This window comes from Panthera tigris, chromosome B1 (assembly GCF_018350195.1).
Source record: "Panthera tigris isolate Pti1 chromosome B1, P.tigris_Pti1_mat1.1, whole genome shotgun sequence".
Taxonomy (NCBI): domain Eukaryota; kingdom Metazoa; phylum Chordata; class Mammalia; order Carnivora; family Felidae; genus Panthera; species Panthera tigris.
The window spans coordinates 103,537,884-103,561,622 of NC_056663.1; the positions used below are offsets into that span (position 1 = coordinate 103,537,884).

At 36.1% G+C, this 23,739-nt stretch overlaps 1 long non-coding RNA gene across 1 annotated transcript in view; it reads right to left on the bottom strand.

The window, feature by feature from the left end:
• LOC122237967 overlaps window positions 1-23,679 on the bottom strand; it is a 51,053-nt gene extending 27,374 nt beyond the window's left edge. The window contains exons 1-4 of the long non-coding RNA XR_006216807.1: window positions 23,084-23,679; window positions 22,326-22,434; window positions 21,213-21,272; window positions 2,121-2,204 (exon numbers count right to left, since the gene is read on the bottom strand). This is a non-coding gene — a long non-coding RNA (uncharacterized LOC122237967). The remainder of the gene's footprint in view (window positions 1-2,120; window positions 2,205-21,212; window positions 21,273-22,325; window positions 22,435-23,083) is intronic.
• Window positions 23,680-23,739: the final 60 nt, after the last annotated feature.

Sequence of the window (23,739 nt, forward strand, 5' to 3'; positions counted from 1 at the left end):
GAGGAAGTGACCTTTGAGCTACATCGTCCTTGAAAGATGAGAATGATTTCATGAAGCTGAGAAATAAGGAAAGGTCACTCTGGAGACAGTAAGATCAGACTGACGAGAAAAGCCAAAATTACAGAAACCCAAAATAAGCTTGCAGGAACGTTATGTACTCTATTGCTATGATTCTCAAAGTGTGGTCCAGAGACCAGCAGAAAAGCATCCCTGGGAGCTTATTAGAAATGCTGAACCTCAAGCCTCACCCAGATCTCCAGAATCAGGGTCTGCATTTTAACAAGATGCCCTGGAAAGCTGTAGCCACATGAAAATTTGAGAAGCACTGCTCTGGAGCCAAGAGTAACTGGGGGAAGAATGGTGTGAGAAATGAGGATGCAAAGACAAATAATGTCGTTGGTATGTGCCACGAAGTTTATAGTAATCAGAAGGACTGCAGGGGCGTCTTAAGCAAAGGATTGCTATCATCTGTAACTTATAAAAATATAGTTCCAGTGGCCCTGTGGAGATATGTTTGTGTGAAGAGAGCACGGGACACAGGAAAATCAGTTATGGACTACGACGACATGATACGAATGACAGCTACTACATACTGAGTACCTACTATATGCCAGACATCGTGGTATAAATCTTACATTTTATGCATTGTTTTAAACTTCCTATAATCCCCATTCTGCAGGTGAGAATAAATATAAGAAAACTTTTTTAAAAAAATTTCCAAAGTCATATGACAAGATGCAGAATTCTAACTTCAGTCTAATATCAAAATTTGAGTTCTGTCTCCAAAATATACCCCAAGTTCATCTACTTCACTTCATCTCCACCCTAGTGTAATAACACCATCTTATGAACTACCTCAATAGTCCATGAGCTTCTGCTTCTGCTTTCTATGATCTCTTTTATGCAGCAGCCTAAATGATCTTTTCTTATTATTTTTTTTATTTTTTTAGAGAGGTGCACACGTGTGCAAGTGGGGGGCAGGGGGAACAGAGGGAGAAAGGGAGGGAGGGAGGGAGGGAGGGAGAGAGAGAGAGAGAGAGAGAGAGAGAGAATGAATCAGCTCCTCACTGAGCGTGGAGACTGAGCCTCGATCCCACAACCGTGGGATCATGACCAGAGTCGAAGTCAAGAATCAGACCGTTAACTGACTGAGCCACATCCAGGTACCCCAAATGATCTTTTAAAAACAGAAATCCTTTATTTATCATCAGAAACAGAATAAAAGGTCACACTTTTTAACCAAAACCCACAGGTCCATAACAATTTGGTTCCTGCCTATATCTGAGATCTCATTTTGTGACACAATCCCACATCACTGTATTAATCACACTGTACATTGAATAATATCAAGCTTTATTCCCCTTTCAGGATTTTGCCCAGGTCACTCTCATTTCAAGTTTTTTAAATTATTACTTAATACTTTAAAAATACAATCAACTACTCAAAGTAAAAAATGACAACAATGTATTAGGGGCTTAATAACATTATGTATAAGTAAAATGTATGACAGCAATATCACAAAGACAGACAGGGAAGTAATGGAAGGACACAATATCCAAAGTTCTTATTCTATACGTGAGGTATTAGAATATCACTTAGAGGTAGACTGTGAGAGGTTACAGATGTATAATATATACTCTGAAATAACCCCAAAAATAAATAGCAGAGTTATAATAAACTGACAAAAGGAAGTAAAATGAAATTCCAATAAATTAGACTATTAGATTAACAATCTATTAGATTTTTAAAAATGGGGAAAAGGAATTGTATATATCTGATATAAACAATTAATTTTGGAATTTTATGATATTAATTTCTTGCTCCTAATAGACTGAATTATATTTACAATAATATAATTTTCTCTTTACCTATTATATTACAATCACTTCAAATGCCACAATCAGTTATTTAAAAATGTAAATTAATACATCTTGTTATGGACCACATTATATTTTAAATTGTAATATTTCTTTCCAAGTATAACCAATGGTTCTTCTTTTTGTCATGATTTTCAAACATTCTTAAACAATTTTTAAATTATCTCTAAAGAAAATGATAAATATAAGATAGATATGTCAATGTCTCATAAAATAAGAACATTTTCTCCAAGTTATACCTACCTTCCACATAATTTGGAAGGAAGATTCCTTAGTGGCATGAAGAATGCTAACTCGTTATTCCCATTTCTTTTTCTGGAATTCAAACTGGAGAAAACAAATGAGAGTCAAGTGGCAGGAAATTTGCTTTGACCTTTCTAACTAAACCTTCTGTTACATAAATTTGAACTTTTCCACTGACTGGTAGGTTATATATATATATAGAATATCATCAACTGTCATTTCTTTTCAGGGATGAGACTAGATGTGTTCCTGGTACCTTCCTCTGAGGTCTGCTCAATCTACTGAATTAGTTACCTTTATGCTGATTATCCCAGAGTTAAGATTGGGGGAAGGTTGCTGAAATTACCTCTCACATACTGATAGAGAATATATCTATCGGGAGGAGAGCTCCATTTATCTGGGTTTAGGTTGCATGTGGAAATTTATCCATTGTAGGAACCTGACTGTTGTTCCAACCAGATGAAGAGTGACTTACCCGATTGAAAATTTTAGGAGAATGAATTTATTGGTTCAATATAGACCGCTCCTCTCTCAGAGGCGACCTGACCTTGGAAAGTATACATTGGGGTCAACTTTCTGTGATAGACAGTTTTCTGCCATAAGAAGGAGCTTGTGCCTGTCTAAATTAGAGGTGCATATACCTGTTTGGCATAGATTATAAGAAATCCAAATTGTTATTTTACCCAGGTAGAAGTAGTTTAATGAATAAATAACAATTTATGAATGAATAAATAACAATTAGGGAAGGCTTATACTATGAGAAGAATAAATTACATTTTGGGGTTAAGAAAGGTAGAAATACTTCTCAATGAACATATGGAATCCAGAGCCTAAGAGTCAATTTAAAATGCCTATGCTGGAATACTCTGATTCTAAAATTCAGCTTTCTCTTTAATAAAAGTGATATATTAAGTGATTATTTTCTTCTTTCAAAATCCTGCATCTGTCTCTGGATTGGTTCCAGACTTAGGGTAAGGACAAAGGAGTAGTACTTATTGATCCAGTAAACCCCAACACCTTGGTAAATGGGCAGGAAACCTTGAGAATTAAGTAAGAGATGGATGAGGGAGGGGGCAAAATTACACCGGAAATCAGTGTTTTGATCAGGGCTGGGATTTAGTGTATTGAGCTAAGTGAGCTTTGGATCCTGGGTGAGACATGGAGTCGGGCAAGTAACTTGAGATTCTTTCGACAGTGCTGGCTGAACTTGCAGGTGTGGCTGAGGCAGGGATTAGATATTTTTAGGCATTGTTGGATGTAATAATATTTGCAGCTTTTATTGTGTCTTTGAGTCAAGACACAATTCAAGCTTGCATTTTAAGGTCCAACAGCAGATGTGTGGCATGGCCTTAACCTGTGGCTGCTTGCTGGGCCTTGTCTGCTTCTGAGATGTGTGTCACCAGCTCTGGGACCCTCAAGTATATAGTCACTGTTCTTGGGATGAGCACCATACAGTTGCAGAATGTGGGGGGGTGGAGGAAGCCCTTTCTAGAGAGAAAAACTGCATCTTTTCACATGGTCCACTCCAGTCAAAGGGTCTCTAGCAGCAGATGCAAATGAATCCCAGAGGGTTCTGTTGCCTACACAGCAAGTAAATGATGAAGGTAAGCAAAACAGAAGAAGTTATGGAGAGTTCTTTGATGATAATTATGACTACTTACAGTGTCAGACTAAAAGGCTTTGTGTGTGTGTGTGTGTGTGTGTGTGTGTGTGTGTGTGTGTAAGTTTACTTATTTATTTTGAGAGAGAAAGAATGAGGAATGGCAGAGAGAGGGGGACAGAAGATCTGACGTGGGCTCTATGCTGGCAGCAGGGAGCCCGATGTGGGGCTCAAACTCACAAACCGTGAGATCATGACCTGAGTCGAAGTCAGACACTTAACCGACTGAGCCACTCAGGTGCCCCATTAGACTGAAAGTTTTTAAGAATTGTGTGATTTAGAAAGACTACTCCTGTACTAGTGTGCATGATATATTGAAGACAAGAAAACCAGATTGTGGAAGGAGTGGAAAGGCCATCACAACACAGCAGACATAAAACAGCCAAGGTGTGAGCTAGAGTGATGGTAATTGGGATGAAAACCTGCATCCTGAGTGAGAGACCTGATAAGACTCAGTGACAGCAAGGATGGAGGCAGAACAAAAGTTGGAAGAGCAGTGCTTCCATGATATAAAGAGCAAGCACAAGGGGTCAGTTTGGAAGATGCCATAGACCTATGGGCTTCATAAAGATAGCCATCTGATTGGAAATGTACAGAGAATACCTGGAAAATGCAGAACCATAGTCTAAGGGAGAGACTGGGATTGGAAATTTAGCTATGGAAATCACAGAGGTTATGGCTAATTGAGAGAAAGTGTGTAAAAAGAGAAAAATAGTAAAAGACAAGACACAATTTCCTGCTGGCCTTAAGGAACTAGAAATTAGAACAAAAGGCCATGGAAACCAAGAAACAGACTCTTAACTCTAGAGAACAAACTGATGGTTACCAGAGGGGAGGTGGGTGGGGGATGGGTGAAATAGGTGTTGGGGATTAAGGAATGCACTTGCTGTGAGGAGCACTGGGTGATGTATGGAAGTGTGGAATCACTGTATCGTGCACCTGAAACTAACAATTCACTGTATGTTAACTGACTGGAATTTAAATAAAAACATTAAAAATTAATAAAATAATGAAATATATGCATAAGGGGGAAAGAGCCATGAAAGAAGACAAGAAAGGAAGAGTCAAAGAGATGAGAAAGAAACAACTAAGATTTGTCACAAAACCCAATTAAGAAGGATGGAGAATCTCAAAATATAAAAGGTGCAGGAAAATATTCTGGAGAATCTAAAGTGCATCAAATGTTCAACAGTATTCATTTAGTCATGTAATCAGCAACTGTTAACAGAATTCTTAACAGGTGCCAACACTGTGCAAGGTCCTGGGCATAAAATAGAAAAGCCTCAAACTCTTCCTTCTTAGATCTTACAGTGTAGTAAAAGAAATGGCTATTAATCAACTTGACTGTATAAATAAATAATTACCAACTGCAATGAGTGCAATGTATGGAAATCCAAGGCTGTAGAAATGAGTGTGCACAATAGGGGAACCTTATCTATTTGGGGAGAGTCAGAAAGATAAAGGATGGTTTCCTGGGATCTTGAATATATTTGATACCCACATGTGCAGGAATCCTCTGGTACTGCTATTGGGCTTGCAAGCAAAGAGTGACATCATTGTTTTCATCATTAAAAAAAAAAAAAGAACATGAAAACATATATACATTTCCTAGTGCAAACAACTAGACCTCCATTTTGAAAGAAAAGCAATATTAAAGAATTTTTATAATTCATTCATTGTTAAGACATTTTGCACCACTGTTTACAAGGAAAAGACACATCATGAAAAGCAATGTGTGGGAACATTCAAAATTATTTTTTAATAATATGTGACATATTATACGAGTGCCATAAAAGGAAATGTGTATTTTGGCTTTGATTTCTGCATAAAAATTTACCACTGAAAAAGATATTTTCATTTGGAAATCAATATTTTGGTTCTTAGGGCTAAAGCAAAGGCTTTGCTTGGAAATTTACTTTTTTTTTTTTTTTATGTTTGTTCATTTTTGAGAGAGAGAGTAGGGGAGGGGCAGACAGAGAGGGATACAGAATCTGAAGCAGGATCTGGGCTCTGAGTTGTAAGCACAGAGCCCAATGCAGGGCTGGAACCCACGAGCCGTGAGATCATGACCTGAGCCGAAGTCAGACGCTTGACTGACTCAGCTGTCTAGGTGCCCTGGAAATTACTTTCTTTTATACTTACTGTGAGGACAGAAATCTAGGAACGTAGAGTGCCATGACAACAACCATTGATCAAACACTGATATTCCCATGCAGTTCCTATCTGTTTAATTCATAAAGTTATCTCACAAAATTTGAAAAGCAAAGGCTTTAACACCTCATGCATGCAGTAAAAGTACTAAAAGTTGATTTACCTAAAAATTAAGAAATCAGGTTCAGAAATTGGAGCAGTACTTCTCAGAAAACAACTTTGATGCAAATTATACCATTACCCTCAGAATGTGCTGAAGATTGTGTTCTTAGTATTGCAATATTATAATTTATTTCTTAAAAGCAAAGTTAGACTCCTTTTAGAAACTTTCTTGAGAAACATATTAAAAGTTTGTTGATGGAGTTTCAGATTTCACATTGCATGTGATGTTCAACAGACTACTACTTGTTGAGATTTGGTGTAATATTAAAGAAGAATATCAACAATTATCTGCAAAGGTTATTAAAATGTTCCTCCCTTTCCTAACTATACATTTGTAGGAAGCTGAGTTTTCCTCATATACTTCAACCAAAATAGCACATTGTAACAAATTGAATGCAGAAGCAAATAAAAGAATCCAGCAGTCTTCTGCTATGCCATATACAAAAGGTGTTTACAAAAATGGAAAACTGTGGGGCACCTGGGTGGTTCAGTCAGTTAAGCATCTGACGTCAGCTCAGGTCATGATCTCGCAGTTTGTGTGTCTGAGCCCTGCATTGGGCCCTATGCTGACAGCTCACAGCATGGAGTCTGCTTCTGATTCTGTGTCTCCTGCTCTCTGCCTCTCTCTCTCTCTCAAAAATAAACATTAAAAACAATTTTTTAATAGAAAATTGTGCTGTCCTCAACAGATCTTGTTTTGTATTGGAAAAACTATATTACTTATGTTAATATATAATGGTTATTCATCGTTATTTTTAAATGAATTAATTTCTCAGATTTAACATCTAATGTAATAACCATAGATGTAATATAAAGAAAAGGCCTTTGAGAGTCTTCAATAATTTTTGAGACTACAAAGTTGTGCTGAGATCCTGGATAAATACATGGTTATTATTCGTTACTTGGGATCATTCTTGGGATGCTTTAAACACAACATACTTCTCACAGTTTAGGATGAAACTGTAACTTTCAGTGAGTGGTTTACTTCAACAGCATGGCCAAATTAGTAGTGCCAAGGAAAGGACAGAGGATTTGTCCTTGCAGGTATTTGCCTTTACAGAGATTTCAGAGGACAGGGAAAAATCATTGTCAAACTACACATTACCTACGCTGGGATTGTAAAGTATATGTTGTTTGAAACTGAAAATAGCTATATTTCTTCCAAATTATAAAAAAAATCATTAAAAATGTAAGCCAATTCCATAAAAAAAAGAATTTATCCATCACCCAAAGACAGTGTTAACATTTTAGTATCTTTTCTTTCAGACACGTTTTTCGTATTATAGTGTTTGTGTGTGCATGTGAATGTGTGTGTATGTCTAAGGAAGAAATAATCCATGTGTAAACTTAGCTACAAGAGTTCTATGATAAAAAATTTCAGCTTGGAAATCTCTGGATTCTGAAAATCACGGGGGGTTGAGTAAGAAAGCTATCATATAAAGTTAAGTGTTAATTCCACTAAATCAAATGTAAACTGCCTTAAATGCTACAATAATAAAATTAAGTTTTAAAACTAAAATGTAGCTGAGTAACATATCTGGACATTAAACTACTTTCCAATTAGGGGCGCCTGGGTGGCTCAGTCAGCTAAGCATCCAACTTCGGCTCAGGTCATGATCTTACAGTTCGTGGGTTCGAGCCCTGCATCAAGTTCTGTGCTGACAGCTCAGAGCCTGGAGCCTGTTTCAGATTCTGTGTCTCCCTCTTCCTCTGGCCCACCCCCACTCATGCTCTGTCTCAAAAATACATAAACATTAAAAAAAAAAACTTTAGGGATCTTAATATACAGAAGCCATTCTAATCATATTTAAATGCTATTACAAGTTAGAATAAGCACAAGTGAATTGTCACAGTACTATTCTTGTATTTGGTTTATTAAGAATGCATATATTAAAAAAAAGAATGCTTCTATTTTAAAAATCTTGTCTCACTGGATCTCTACCTTATCTACCAAATTTAGCTTTAAAATCTTACTTAAAAAAGTAATGTAACCCTATACATTCACCAACATTTAAGTCATGTGAAAGGTAGGAAGTAATTAGTATCAAATGTTTCTTAAATTAAAGACCATCTGCTTTTAATTTTTCCTCAGATGTCTTATCCACCTTCACTATAGAAAATATTAACTTTCCACAGATTAAGCATGATTGAAACAATTTCTAAGAAGGAGAAAAACTGGTAGAACTGACCATTATACACTAAAGTTGAAATGATAACATCCAAAAATGTGCAGGTGAATGCTTTTTTCTTAACTACCTGGCAAATGTTTCAACCCAAGGACTGCGCTCCTAAAAAAGGAAATAAATACTCAAGTGGACTTCTGAATTATTTTATGTATCATGTTCAGGCATTACTGATGAGTTCCAGTAATCAGATTTTGAAGAACAATTATCTGAAATAATTTACTGAAGAGATTTTTTGGTTATACCATAGTAAAAAGTATCATTGTATTTCAATATATCTTAGATTAAATGAGTTGTTTTGAGCAAAATAAACTCAATTTTTTGAGTTTTAACTGAATACAAAGTTTTAACTGAATACAAAGTTTATAAACTTTAATTTTAAATGATTTCTTCTTGGGGCACCTGGGTGGCTTGGTCGGTTAAGCATCCGACTTTGGCTCAGGTCATGATCTCACAGTCTGTGAGTTCGAGCCCCATGTCGGGCTCTGTGCTGACTGCTCAGAGCCTGGAGCCTATTTCAGATTCTGTGTCTCCCTCTCTCTCTGTCCCTCCCCTGTTCATGCTCTGTCTCTCTCTGTCTCAAAAATAAATAAACGTAAAAAAAAAAAATTTAAATGATTTCTTCTTGATTTCAAAGTTGTCTTGCACATTGCTCATTTACACATGATACGTATATGAACCAAAGAGGCATCAGACATGAAGAAAGGCAGTTACAGACTAATGTAAACAATAAAATAAGAATCATGTTAACTTGCCATTGTATTTTCAGCTTAAAAAATGCTAACTTAATAATTAAATTATTGTCATTAAGGAGCATATTTAATTAATATGAAGAGCACTTACTAAAAACATTCACTTGTTTTAGATGTTATCAAAATCACAGTTTAATCCAAATGGACATAAAAATGTTGGACTTCAAATAATGCCATTTATATGCATGTAGATGTTCTCACAGGCTGTATAAAGTCCCCACCATGTTCATTTTAAGATGGATATATACAGCATTTACTTCAGTTCACAAAGTGTGGGCATAAAACAATCTACAGAAGCTTTTTATAGGGTTTAAAAGAGTTCTAATCACCCATGCCAACTGCACTCCTCTCTCAACACAAAACTGCTTTTGAAACCAAGCATTCATTTGCTAAAACAAGGCATCTGCTGTTAAAGAGATTGATTATCCTGGGGCCTGACCTAATTGGGAGATTAGATATGCTTCTCTACTATGGATGGCATGGTTTATAAAGAAAAAAAAATTAGACCCAAAAAAGAGCAAACTTCTTTTGGACTCCAGTGCACTTTTATTTATTTCTAATTTTCTTTAAACAGAAACAAACAATATTGTGAGTATCAGGTTGGTGAAATTAGTGTGTTATGAGTTAAAAATTCATTGAGTCTACCGTGTCGTTTCTTTAGTAACAGGTACACATTCACTTTCACCACAGAAACCAAACATTACCAAAAAATGTCATTTTGGTCATATCCTACTGAGTTAAGATCATTATACAATATAGCACACACACACACACACACACGCACACTCACACAAAATCTGGCCTTTTACTGATGCTATCATTTCGGTGTTTTCTATTGCCAGTTAGGTGTCGGTTTTTCCCCCAAACACAGACATCACCTCATTGCTGTGGCTAATTGCATTTTTCTTTCTAGTCTTTGACAACCAGACCTTTGTTAATGCTATTCACCAATATATCAGACTCAGGTCATCCATCCAAAACATGACAAAAGACCCAGATGCTCATGTAAATTGCACTCCCCAAAAGTACTGCCCTCTTCCTCCATGCAGATACAGATCTGTGACCCCCTCCCATTTTTGTACACTCCCTTTGTTTTCACTCAATCTTTCATGGTTGGAAAAAGTGGTTTTTATAGGCTTTAAGAAACACTATACTTTGTTTACAAAATAAGTCAAATAATCAAGTTAATCATGAAATCAGATAAATTTTCCATACAAAATTTAAAAAAACGCTTATTTCAGTTGAATTTCAAAATGGGGATTCATTTTCCACAATGAAGACATTTTCTATCCACTTTTTAACCTTTCCTGAGCTCTCAAGATAAAACTAAGTTTGATCGTCCTCTTTCACTGAATAAAAAAGTTTTCACGTAGAAGTGTCCAAGCAGAAGTGCAGGGCTAAATCATTTCCAAAATATCCCTTAATTGAAAAGTCAATCTTATGTACTTGATGCTTTCTTATTGCCCTCAGGATAATTTGTGTCAAGCATTAATCACTCAAAATTTCTACTTTCCTAAAGCCTTAAGTAACTTGAAAATAATTTTGAGATACTTAAAAATTACTATAATTCTGCCTTTAAAGGAAGATTATTAGGGATTCAAACGGCATAGGCAACACACTGTGTGTGTGGAGATACATCCATATTTCAGGCTCAAGACTTCTTTCCATTCATTTTCCACCTTTTATATATTTTCACCTCATATACTTAAATGCTCACCATGTTTTAGATACTAAGTCACTGGAAGAGAAGGCAGAAACTGGTAATTTATTAAGTAGAAAAACAATGTATCCAGATAGGAACCAACAGCAATATTCAGTATTTTAAGGAGAGCATCAAGATCAAGTTAATATATATGATATTCTGACTTTAAAGATTTTCAATTTGAATAAAATTGAGTGAAAATTACTAAAATGATAAGAAATCTGCAGGGTTACTAGAGCTACTGCTATCCTTACCTTCTACTCACAAATACAACCACACTAAGTTTAACATGCTCATCTGTCAGTTATAATACCAAGAAAAAAAAAAGGCAGAAATACTTTACGGAATTTATATAATAAAATGACGTAAAACATTAGTAACCATTAAACCTTAGCAAATACTATGGAATATGGCAGTAAAATTAGGAACTGAATGACTCAGGAATGACTCAGGAACTGAATAGCATCAGTTTATTGGAATCTTCCATGGTAAAGCTGAAATGTGCAGTCATATTCTTTGAATCAAGTCAGAACTTTGCAGGGCTCACACAAAAAGAGCAGTGGGAGACAAACTAAATAAGGCCAAAAGGAAAGAGTAGGAACTAAGAAGAAGACTGAAAGTTTGGAGGAATTAAAGAACCAGAAATCAAAGTCACCAAAAATAGGGGAAAAGAAAGGGGAGACTGATGAATCTAAGAAAATGAAGCAAACCCAGGGATTCTCCTGATTAATTAGAGTACTCACTGCAATTTAAACAGTGAAGAAAACAGTCTTGAGTTCTTCTTGCCTAGACTGTTACTATAGCTTTCCAATGTGTATTTCACATCAGCTACCATCATGTTACTAAAACATGACTTTAATTATATTTTTCCCAACTTCAAAAACTTCCAGTGGCTTTCTCATGTCTGCTGCGGAAAGCCTCAACTTGTCAGCCTGCCACACAAGACTCCCTAGAACCCAGATGTGATTTAAGTACATGAAGACTGCGTCCTGGGTAAAGTGGGCTAGTTTGGGGCTTACACACTTTTGGTCTATTAAGTACTGTGTCTGTAATGTCTACATCCAATGTCTACCTAGATGTCTATATCCAAAAACGTTATTGTCCTACGTTTTCTTTATGACCCACATCAGACTTAATGTTCTCCATTTAACCTTGCCTTACCATCACCTGTCTTTGTCTGATGAAGTTCCAAGTACTCTTCAAGTTCTATGTCCTTCAAGAAATATTCCCATAGTTATCTTTGAATTCATTTTCTATTTACTGCATACATTCACTTGATTTATCTTATACCTCCTTATTTGTAGCTATTTTAGTGTATTGGCTCTGCAACTAGATTTGCCTGGAAAAGACTGTGTTTTTCCCCGTTGTCTCCATACAACTCTACATCATGAGGTAAGTAGTACTCAGTAAAGCATCCATCAAGGAACAAGGCTCTGTACTGTTATTTCTCCTTGGTTGATTTCTCTTTCAATTCCCCATAATGGCTGCTCCAAAAATCTTTCCAACCCTTTTTCTTGTCTGCTTCTCTTTGCTCTTCCCCACTTCCCTATCTTGCCTCCTCATCCGTTGAGAAACTGAAGGCTATTTCTCACTTCACTTAATGTTCCATGAAAAATAAGAATTTACCTATACTCTGCCTCTCCTTTCTTGAATATTTTGATTTTGAAAGAGGGAAATGTCTCTTTTAAGGCTTATTCTCCATTTGGGCCCTTGATGCTACCGCTTTCTGTGGTCTCCAATGTCTGGCTCTATCAGTTACACCTTTCCAACTTTCAACTTCAATTTTTATATTTCTCTGCCTCTCCCTTCCTCTTTATTTTATTCCTAAAAATAAAATTCCCCACACCCAGCAATCACTCATATTATTTCCCCACTCTCCAATTTCCTTACCAACAGACCTTTGCTGTCTCCTTATCCCTTCCAAACTCCTGGTGAAAGACTTCTGTCCCCTACCATGTGACCCAAATTACTTCCTCTTAGTTCAACAAAGATCTTCTAAGTATAAAATCTGATGTTTTCCCAGTCATTATTTGTGGTTTGTGTACTAGACTACCAAAATAGTATTTTTTTTCCACCTAACTCAAATAGGTATCCCAGGTTTTTACAGCATTCATTCCTCTCATGATTTGCCTCCTACTTCTCCACTTCCGAGTTTCTTTCATTGTCTCTTTCTCCACATATCATTGTATTAGTCATTACTCCCAGATCCCTCCCGGAGTCTTTTCTCTTCCTGACCTAAACTCACTTGAAGGAAAACTAATCCAACTGCACAAACTTGGTTATCATCTCCATGTATACACTTCCTCTATGACCTCTAAGATTCCAGACTTTATTCTTCAGAGATCAACCAAACACATCTGATCACATTTTCAAAATGCCTCTCAGATTTGTCATCTCTTTGCATTCTTAAAGTACTGGATATTCTTTCTTGTTTTCTTTTGTCAGGACTATCCAGAGTTGGTAAGCTGAGCAGTGGGCTGGATTTCAATTACCATTCTGTCCCTTGGCCAGAGCATTTATAAAGTGCACAAAATATGAAACTACTTCTATCATTGTAATCCTAGTCAGGGTACCCATTTTGGCTGCCTACTCTTAATCAGAAGAGCCAGTGCTCTACCCTGGGCCCTACCTCTTGTCTCTCTTCCTCCATTTTTGGCCTCTTCTCCTTGCTTCAACCTTTATCTTAAACTGACAGTCTTCCCTCCTACCTTGAGTATCCATTAGGTTTCCAGCCATTCAGTTACATTGTATTCCACTGTTAGATGAATCCTAGGAGTTTCACATCAGGAATGGAGGGAGGGTCAGGACATAAGGACCCACTATGGATTACCTCAAGGTAGATTATCTAAAATATAGCCCGGTATTTTACACTTTCAGAATTCACATCCTGCTACAGTGCCTGGCAGAAAATAAGTGCTCAATGAATGTTAGCTATTATAATTATCTCTTGCTTGCCCTAATGTCAACAGAGTGTCTGTCTGTCCTCACCTTTTCCTTAAGCTGCATTAACTAAGGGCTTCTTTAGTTATCCTAAACCCAAGATGTACCAGACTCAAGAAAGGTGCTTGGGAAAGTGGGGGAAAGCTATCTAAATAATTATAATAATAATCATTAGCACTAATTTAACAATAACAATATATTAACCATAAACCAAATTTTTGGTTATATTATCTCATGTAATCTTCCAAAAACTTTATGGAACAAGTATTATTGCTACTTCCAGTTTACAGATGAGGAAAAAAGACCTTATATAATCCTTCTTAAATTGTCCAGATATTCTGCCTTTAAAATGTTTCTCTAGAACATGAGAGGATGACGTCCTTTTCTTGCACACCTGTCTGTGAACTCTGCTTATGGTAGATTGGTTGGAGACTGCTGCTTCCTCAGACAATTCCAAGACTCTCCACCTCTATGCTACCAGTAGTAAAGTTTTTTCATGTGATCCAAGGGGACTTTTACCATATAAGAATTTTTTGAAACTCCTTAGAGCGCTTTTATTCTGTGCCTTCAGCAGGTTTAAGTGGAAAATGAATGGTGTTCAAAAGTTTGGGGCACCCCTTCCCAATGAAAATAATGTATTTTCCTCACAGGATTGGTGTGACAGAAGCCAGCATGGAAAATGATAGTTCAAATTTCCACACAAGCAAGTCAGCCATCCAAGCTACATTTATTCCATATTTACCTGGGAGAGAGGGCAAGCCAGGAACACCATCATCCCCAATTCAGGGTGCCTTGTCCTTCAACCAATAGGGTTTATGCACACATACTTTTTTTTTTCTTTTTTTTTAATGTTTACTTATTTTGAAAGAGAGAGAGGAGCACAAGCGCAGGAGAGAAAGAGAGAGAGGGAGACAGAGAATCCCAAGAAGGCTCTGCCCACCAGCTCAATTCATGAACCGTGAGATCATGACCTGAGCCAAAACTAAGAGTTGGACACCTAACTCACAGAGCCACCCAGGCATCCCTCTGCATACATACTTTTAACTGATGATTTCCAGTGGAAAATGTGCACAAAACAATCCGTTGGGGGGCAGGAAGAACTGTTAGAACTTCTATTTACATTGACTTTTTAATATAAGAAAATGAGCTGTGGTAAAATGTAGCAAATGGATTGGCACCACTACCTTCACACGATCTACATATCAGAAAGTCAAAGATCACTCACTACGGGTATATCTTGAGGAAATGAAGGCCAACCAGTTCAAATTTAATTGCCCTCCCCTAGCACTCAGTACTGTGCTAACAACAATTTCAGGAAAATTAACACTCAGGATGTTCTTTCGAAGAAAGAGTGATTGTTTTAAATGAATAAGCAAATGTTTTTCAAAAGACAGTCACACTGCTGAGAGGGCATGTTTGTATCAATTTTTTTTAAAAAAATCTATACAATTGAAAAACTTGGAAACCAATTTTTCTAATCTATTTATAATTTTTCTAAACTACAAATTATTTCCGAAGGCTATTAAAAGATAGAAACAATCAGTTCAATTAGTTCCAAACTAATAGGAAAATGAGTTTTCATATTTTTAAGAAATGGGTCAAAACTGCTTTAAACCTTTGTTTAGACCCATTTATTAAAATTATAAAAATACAAATTAAAATAAATAGTAAGTCAACAATGAACTTCTTCCATTTGCATCTTCATGTTTTTGTGATATATTCTTTTTTTAGCTCTGATGGTCAAAAAGCCAAAAACAAGCTCAAAAACAAACAAACAAACAAAACCCCAAGTATTAAAATAAGCCAAACTAAGTATCAGACTATTATTTATTTTTTAATTGTTTTTAATGTTTGTTTATTTTTGAGAGAGAGAGACAGAGAGCAAGCAAGGGAGGGACAGAGAGAGAGGGAGATAGAATCCAAAGCAGGCTCCAGGCTCTGTGCTGTCAGCACAGAGAGCCTGATGCAGGGCTCGAATTCATGAGCCATGAGATAATGAGCTGAGGTGAAGTCAGATGCTCAACCAACTGAGCCACCCAGGTGCCCCTAAGTATCAGACTTTTAAATCATTCTTTACAAAAAATTAAACTAAATTTTAAAAAAATAATGAGGCGTATTAACCACATAAATTTTAAGTCATTAATACATTTAGTGAAAGTAAAATAATTTATGTTCTAGTGATATAACAAGAATAATTTTATTTTTTTAAGAGAGAGAGAGTGCACGTGTTTAAGTGGGGGAGAGAGATTGAATCTTTAGCAGTCTCCATGCTCAACAAAAAGCCCAACATGGGGCTCAATCTCATGACTGTGAGATCACGACCTGAGCTAAAATCAAGATTCAGACACTTAACCAACTCAGCCACCCAGAAACCCTACAAAAATCATTTTTAAAAGAAACATTTCTTTATCTCATCTTTCTTAATTTCTAACATCTGTGTATGTTTTAAATATATATATAAATATTTATTATGCTTATATACATAAAATATAAATATAGCTTAGAAAATGTTTATAATTTAGAGATAAATAAACTTATATTGATGAGTATTCATCACTTTTTCGGTTACTGACGGGATACACCATAAACAACAAGATCTTGGAGAAAAAGGAGGGTACATGCACATTTCCAGAGTCCTTCAAATAACCTTGCTTCAAGTTCAGATACACTTGAGGCATTAGGTAACTTCCTGCCCTTCCCACACTCCTGATCTTTTTCCTAAAGTGGCAGCCATCCTAGGTATAGAAACACATAACTTCGTAAGTCCTTAAGATGTTCAACCATATTACAACAGTATATTTGGCTGCTTTTATGAGTTAAATATTATAATTTCTTATTAACCTAATGGAAACTAAAGATAACTCAAATTTAATAAAACTCTTACTGTAAAATTCCAGAAATAAAAAGGAACATATCTTATTAATAATTCTTTAATTATACAAACTCATAACCACACCTCACTTAAGAATAACAAAATTCTGTGAACACATTTTAAAATATCTAAATGCTAGTCTGTTGTTTCTCATACTAGGACTGCAAGAATATTCTTGGAGATACACAAATTAAATGAAACTTCAAGTTTCCTTTTATTTTGATATCAATGTAACACAAGCTTAAAAAGGTACATTCTGGATCATCCAAAAGACTACACTAAAAAAGATAATTGCCATCTATTTCAGTGTGAAAAGTTAGCACCTTTATTTACAACTATACTGAGACTAAGCAATAATAAAAAGACACCGTTTGATTTTTAATCCACTTGGTCTCCAAAACTAAACCTGCAACTCTAGAGTTTCAGGAAGCTTTTTTGCTGTCAGTTGATGCTAAATAGATTATGCACCTTACTCAAGAATAAAAAACACTGTCATATTCAATTTATAAGTGGGAAATCCCAGCAGAAATAATAGAATTAATGTGCATGACTGATCTGTAACCTGATAAATACGGCTTGACTACTATATTCTTTGAATGAGCTATAAACACAAGATACAAGTCAGGTTATAAGAGAACTGTTCCAATTTAAAAAGCCAGTTTATCTAAATAGAAAAATATAACCAAATTTAAAGTAAGGTGATTTTTCATGTTTTCACAAAGCTTTTTCTTCCCATAAATACTTTATAAATTGATATTCATAACTATTTAAGAAAGATCCAAACTTATTGTTTATTTATTTTATTTTGTCTATAGCACTCTTCAAAAAAATATCTTCCATTTACTTAAGTAACATCATGGTCTAATTATCAGTCGATAGATTTAGCACAACTAATTCATCTTTATTTACATATTAGACAACAACACAAATAACCCTACATACAGAATATTCAGAAACAACAAACTAAAAATGTACAATAGGCATAAAATGTTAAATCAAATTTAATATATAATTATAAAATCATTTAAGAAATTAAATCTATTTTTATTAATTTAATAGCAACCATGGCTTTTTAATTCTTCACAGAGGCTTTGTGTTGGTAGTTTTATATCTGAAATTGTTCTAAGTTGTTTTGAATTTCAATTATATTTTAAAATACACTGTGCTATCAAATCTAACCGATTGCAGAACCCATTCTTCATATATATATTTCACACACATATTCTATCAAACAGTCTCTGGGGATTAAATATGAGTAAGATTATCACCTACCTTTCAAATTACACCTTTCGTTACCTAATCATGATTGAGCCATGAAAAGACTTCCAAGTGACTATATGCCATTATCATTAGAGAATTATAGTAAAATACCAAAACAAAATCATAACAAAACATGGTAATACTTTCTGGTAAAAACTGCTCATAATTTTCATTACAAGAACTTATGAATTATTAATATGTTTCAGTAATATTTTTTCCTAACTTTTACTAAAGATAAGATTATAATATTCTATATGTACAACTGGATCATTAAAAATTATAAATTACACCAGTATAGAGATATATATGTTCACTTTATTCAGCCATTGCTTATTAATATAATGTCATAATTCAAATTGTTGTGCTATCTTTTTGAATATATGAGCCAACAATCAAAGAAAGTCCTTAGGAGGAAAGTATGTGACGAAAATGGCTCTTTATGACAATATCCTTTTTTTAAAAAAAAAGCCAGTTCTCCAAACTGACATAATAATTATTACCTATGTACACAATAATTTTTTCTCAAAATTTAAAGATTTTTTTTAATGTTTATTTATTTTTGAGAGAGAGAGAGACAGAGCGCAAGTAGGGGAGGGGCAGAGACAGAGAGACACAGAATCCCAAGAAGGCTCCAGGCTCTGAGCTGTCAGCACAGAGTCTGATGTAGAGCTCAAACTCACCGACCTGGGCCAAAGTCCTCTGCTTAACCAACTGAGACACCCAGGTGCCCCAGTTTTCCCCAAAATTTATTAAATGAATTTCTTATTAATATTATCATAAAGATAAGTATCCCTCACTGTTTTATCAGATTTAGAATAAACTGTTCTATGTCAAGATATTGGCCTCGAGAATAAAATAACACCTAGTGATTTGAAGGAAAATGCTCATAAGTCTGTAAGAATAATGATTCAACTATCTAAAATGTTTTCTTTTCCATGTATAAAAATATACAAATTAAATGTAAATATGAATAGTGATTTATTACTATTACTGGTTACTATTTATCACTGATACATTAAATGTTTAAAAGAAAGATATGAATTCTATAATATATTATGATTTAACACTTCATTCTGATGTATTCCACATATACAAATACCTTAGAAGCCACTGAATATATTTTTCTTTTATTTTACTTTGAACAGAAGCACAAATTGAAGCATATTTACACTGAATTTTTAAAAGGTATTATTTCATATGCAAACAGTGCCATCTTGTGGCAGCTGAAACTATGTGTATTGACATAAAATTCATTATGGATTGTAATTGCCATTTTCTTGACAAGTTATGTGTACAGCTTATTGAATAAAAACCTTTAACCTAAAATCAGTTGATTTTTGTAAAAATAACCTTTAAAACAAGAGTATTAATTAGCATGTCTTCAAACTGATAAAATTTTTTAAAAAGACTAAGAACCCTAGATTCTACCACTAAATCTTCTAACTAGATATTGAATCTTAGACTAACGATGTAGCCACTCAGGACCTCAGTTTCCTCAACTAGTAGATTGTTTAAATCATTACATTACTTTCAGTTTAAGGTTCCATTTGATTCTAGCTTTAGAAATGTTTATTTCTGGTTTTAGCAGCCTAATATGGACTATAGGCCTGTTTATGACACACTTTTTCATAGGTATCTCTTTTATTAACATGTGTTTGGTTATGCTCTCTGCTTGAATTTTCTTCAGAAATAAATCTTAAGTTATGTTTATACTTCTCACTGTCCAAATAGCTTTCCTCTAAACATCAGAAAGACTTCATTGAATTGTAAATAAAACTAAACTCAAGTAACTGAAAATAAGGGTTTTTTTTTTAAGTTTATTTATTTTGAGAGAAAGAGAGGGAGCATCTGTGTACCAGAGAAAGAGAGGGGGCACTAGACAGAGAGTGGGGGAAAGGCAGAGTGAGAGGGGGAGAGAGAATCACAAGTAGTCTCCTTGCTGTCGGCACTGAGCCCTACATAGGGCTGGATCTCATGAACTGTGACATCATGACCTGAGCTGAAATCAAGAGTCAGACACTTAACCAACTGAGCCACCCAGGCACCTCCCAAAAGCAAGTTTTTAAAAAACATTCTGTAAAGATAAGATGGTTTAAATAAAATAGGTCAATATCAAACAAAACACTCAAAAATTAATAGGGGGACTCTTGGGTGGCTCAGTGGGGTAAGTGTCTGACTCTTAGTTTCTGCTCAGGTCATGATCTCACGGTTTTTGGAGTTCCAGCCCCACATCTGGCTCACACTGAGTGTGGAGCCTGCTTTGGATTCTCTGTCTCCCTCTCTCTCTTCCCCTCCCCCACTTATGCCGTCTCTCTCAAAATAAATAAAATTTTTTATAAAACTATTTTTATCATTTATTCATTTTTGAGAGACAGAGACAGAATGTGAGCAGGGGAAGAGCAGAGAGAGAGGGAGACAGAGAATCCAAAGCCATGGGATCATGACCTGTGCCACAGTTGGACGCCTAACTGACAGAACGACCCAGGCATCCCCAAAATAAATAATTTTTTTAAAAAGTTAAAAAAAATTAATAGGAAATAAATCTCTCCAAAGTTTCTAGAATCTTGAGTGTTATTGTGTTAAATAAATAGAATAGGCTCAGAGTTTGGGCAGCTCTTCCTAACATCTCCATAGATTTGACCAACACTATCCTGTTGGATTTATCTATATTCCCAATTCTTGCCTCCAAATACCTTGCTCTGATATAGATCTTCTTATTCAAACTCTTACACATCCATCTAGTCCAGGGTCTCAACTTCCTAGGCCTGCATTACTAAAATATCCATTGTGGTCTACTGTTTTTCAAAAAGTAACATAAGGATCATTTGGGATGCTGATTAACATAGGTCATCTCCTAGAGCCCATAGAGTAGACTGTCCAACAGAAATCTAACATGAGTCACACATGTAATTTTAAATGTTCTTGTAGTCAGATTAAAAAGCTAAAATGAAACAAGTGAAATTAATCCAATGCATGTAAAAATATCATTTCAATATGTAATCAATTGAAAAACATAATATTTTACATTCTTTTTCTTTTATAGTAAGTCTTTGAAATCAGGTATTTTTATACTTATAGCATATGTCAATTTGGACAAGCACACTTCAAGTGCCTAAGAGCCATCTGTGGCTAGTGGTTATGGTATTGGACTGCATTAGATTTGGAGAAGGGGGAATAAAAGCCAGGAACGTACATATAGCAAAATACCAAAGTGATTCTTTCACACTCTCAAGTATGAGGGCCACCACTCTAGACTGTCCTGTACATAATCCATTCTACAACCACTACTGAAATTTACACCTGAGAAAATGCCCCTTTAATTATGTCAATTCTAAGAAACTACATATCCCTGGTACCTCCAATTAAATCAACTCATGTGGATATTCAAAGCTTCCAAAATGTGGCCTCACCTCATTCATCCAATCGGTTCTCCAATTTGAAAATGTCTTGGGCTCTTCCATGAAATTTTCCTAGGGAAATATTAAAATGATCATTCAATCAACAAATATTGAAGTACCCATAAAATGTCAACATGGATCCTCCATGGTAAAAGGGAAGATGTAACACAAATCGTTACATAATTATTACAATTCCATTGTTTTCATTGTAACACTGAAAGCAATGCTCTGAAATAGTGCTAATGAGATGCTAATATAGAGCAGGACCTTATAGAGAGGTCAAAGAAAATTTCTAGAATACAGTTACATTTAAATAAAAAAAAAGAATATAAATATAATTAGAAATCTGAACAGATAGAAATTTCTAGGCAGAGAAAAGCACATTATGAAAAGCCCTGAGGTGGAAAAGTGACTAACAGAAGAGGCAGATTGGGAAAATAATCTGGAAAGGGGCTGCTGAGTTAGGCAGAAGGCTGATAAGGCCAAATTTATGAGACTTCAATCTGTCCCGTCCCTTCCCTTCCCTTCCCTCCCCTTCCCTTCTTTCTTTCATTTATTTAGAGACAGGGGAGAGAGAGAGAGAGGTGGTGGGGAGGAGCAGAAGTTAAGGGAGAAAAGAGAATCTCGTGACTGTGAGATCAGGACCTGAGCTGAAATCAAGAGTTGGACCAACTGCCACAACTGCCACGCGGGTGCCACCTTTATTTTTTCAACTATGCATTTTTAAACAAAACTAGATTACAAAGTCCTCAAAAAGTACAGACCTGGCCTTTTTTTTTGGAGAGAGAGACACAGCATGAGCCAGGGAAACAGGTTCCAGGCAGTCAGTGCAGAACCTGTCATGGGGCTTGAACCCATGAGACGTGAGATCATGACTTGAGGCGAAGTAGGACGTTCAAAGAACCCAGCCACCCAGTGCCCCACAGACTTTACCTTCAAAGGTTAATTATTTCTTACATCTCTTCACAGAGCACAAAAAACGTATTTAATAAATACTTCTATACATGGAAAACATACATTTTTCTAGCCATTTGAATTCTGGAATCTCCAAAATTATACCAACAATTATTTGCATCTTCAGATAATTTAAAAACTATATTACTATGAAACTGAAGGAAGTCTTACCTGAAGTGCTGAGTATTAATATAAAATTCCTTAGCAAGACAATTTTTATTCGTAGTAAGGTGGGCATCATGCTTTACCAGTCTTATGCCAGAATTCTGACTCTAAGTTCCTGGTGGAAAGAGTGAAAAGTTGGTGATTTAAACACACAGATGAATCCTTAAAAGGGATCTCCATGAAGTCAGAGACTGTAAGTATGAGAAAGCTTATAGAAGAGCTATTTGGCAAAAGCCTCTGGCCAACAACTAGCAAAACAAGAAGAACCTCAGACTAAGAAACATAGGACATTAATTCTGCTAACAGCCAGGGGCTTGGAAGAGAAACCCAGATCTTCAATGAGATTCCACTTGCAGACGCCTTTACTTCAACAGTGTGAGACCCTTAAGCAGAGCACTCGGCTATACCACACCAACTCCGGACCTACACGACTACGATAACAAATGGGTGATATTTTAAACCATTAATTTGTAGTAATTTGTTACAGAACAATAGAAAAGCAACACACTCAGGCACTTCTCATATAATTAAATAGCAAAGTATGTCTGGAACAAAGTTTCTGAGACTTCATTTTACAAATAATTTTGCTAGCTGCTTTAAGGCGAATAAAATTTTTGCGAAAATTGTTTCACAATTGACACGAACATTAATTGTGCACTCCCTGAAATATTTCTCATCCTAATGTAAAGTCATTGAATTTGTGAGTCAAAATTCCCCTGAAAGTTCTTCAGTGTAGATGGGCCTTTTTGGTGCAATGAACTTACTCCTCACCACCTTGCCTGTGGGTGCAAAGTGCGCGGGATGGACGGAGCACAAGCTAGACTGCCAGATGCAGCCTCCAGCCGCTCCTGACCGCTTTACAGTGAGGCCGGGTGGAAGAAGGCTGAGCCCAGGACAGACATAGGCACAGGACAAAAAAGGTTGCGGCTCATCCCTTTAACCCTAACCTAATTTCTCGGGAAAAGCCCCTCTCTCATACAGTAATCGGGCTCTCCAAGGCTGTGGCTTGGCTACCGCGCACCCGGTTTCTTTACGAACTGCCAAAGCGTCTAGCAAAAGTTTCAAGCGCCCACTAGGGATCACCGGGGCCACTTAAGGTGCAGCTGGCGAACAGTTCATATCGCTTTGAAAATATCTATGAAACTTAGAAATTGTGCTCCCTGGCAGGCCTAAGGTGTGGCAACTAAAACCACATCGCCCGCCTCCTTCCTCGACGCAGTCTAGATTCCCACAACTAGAGGAGCCAGACCAGGACGCTCCGGACCCGGACTACCCGGAAATGCGTGACCACGCCTACCTACTGCGCCTGCGCGAGGAAACAGCTCAGGCGAGCGAAGACAGGCCCGACCCCGCCCCGTGGGGCGGGACCTAGAGGTTTGTCACGCCTGCGCAAAGGACCCGACGGCATGCTGCGTCGTTA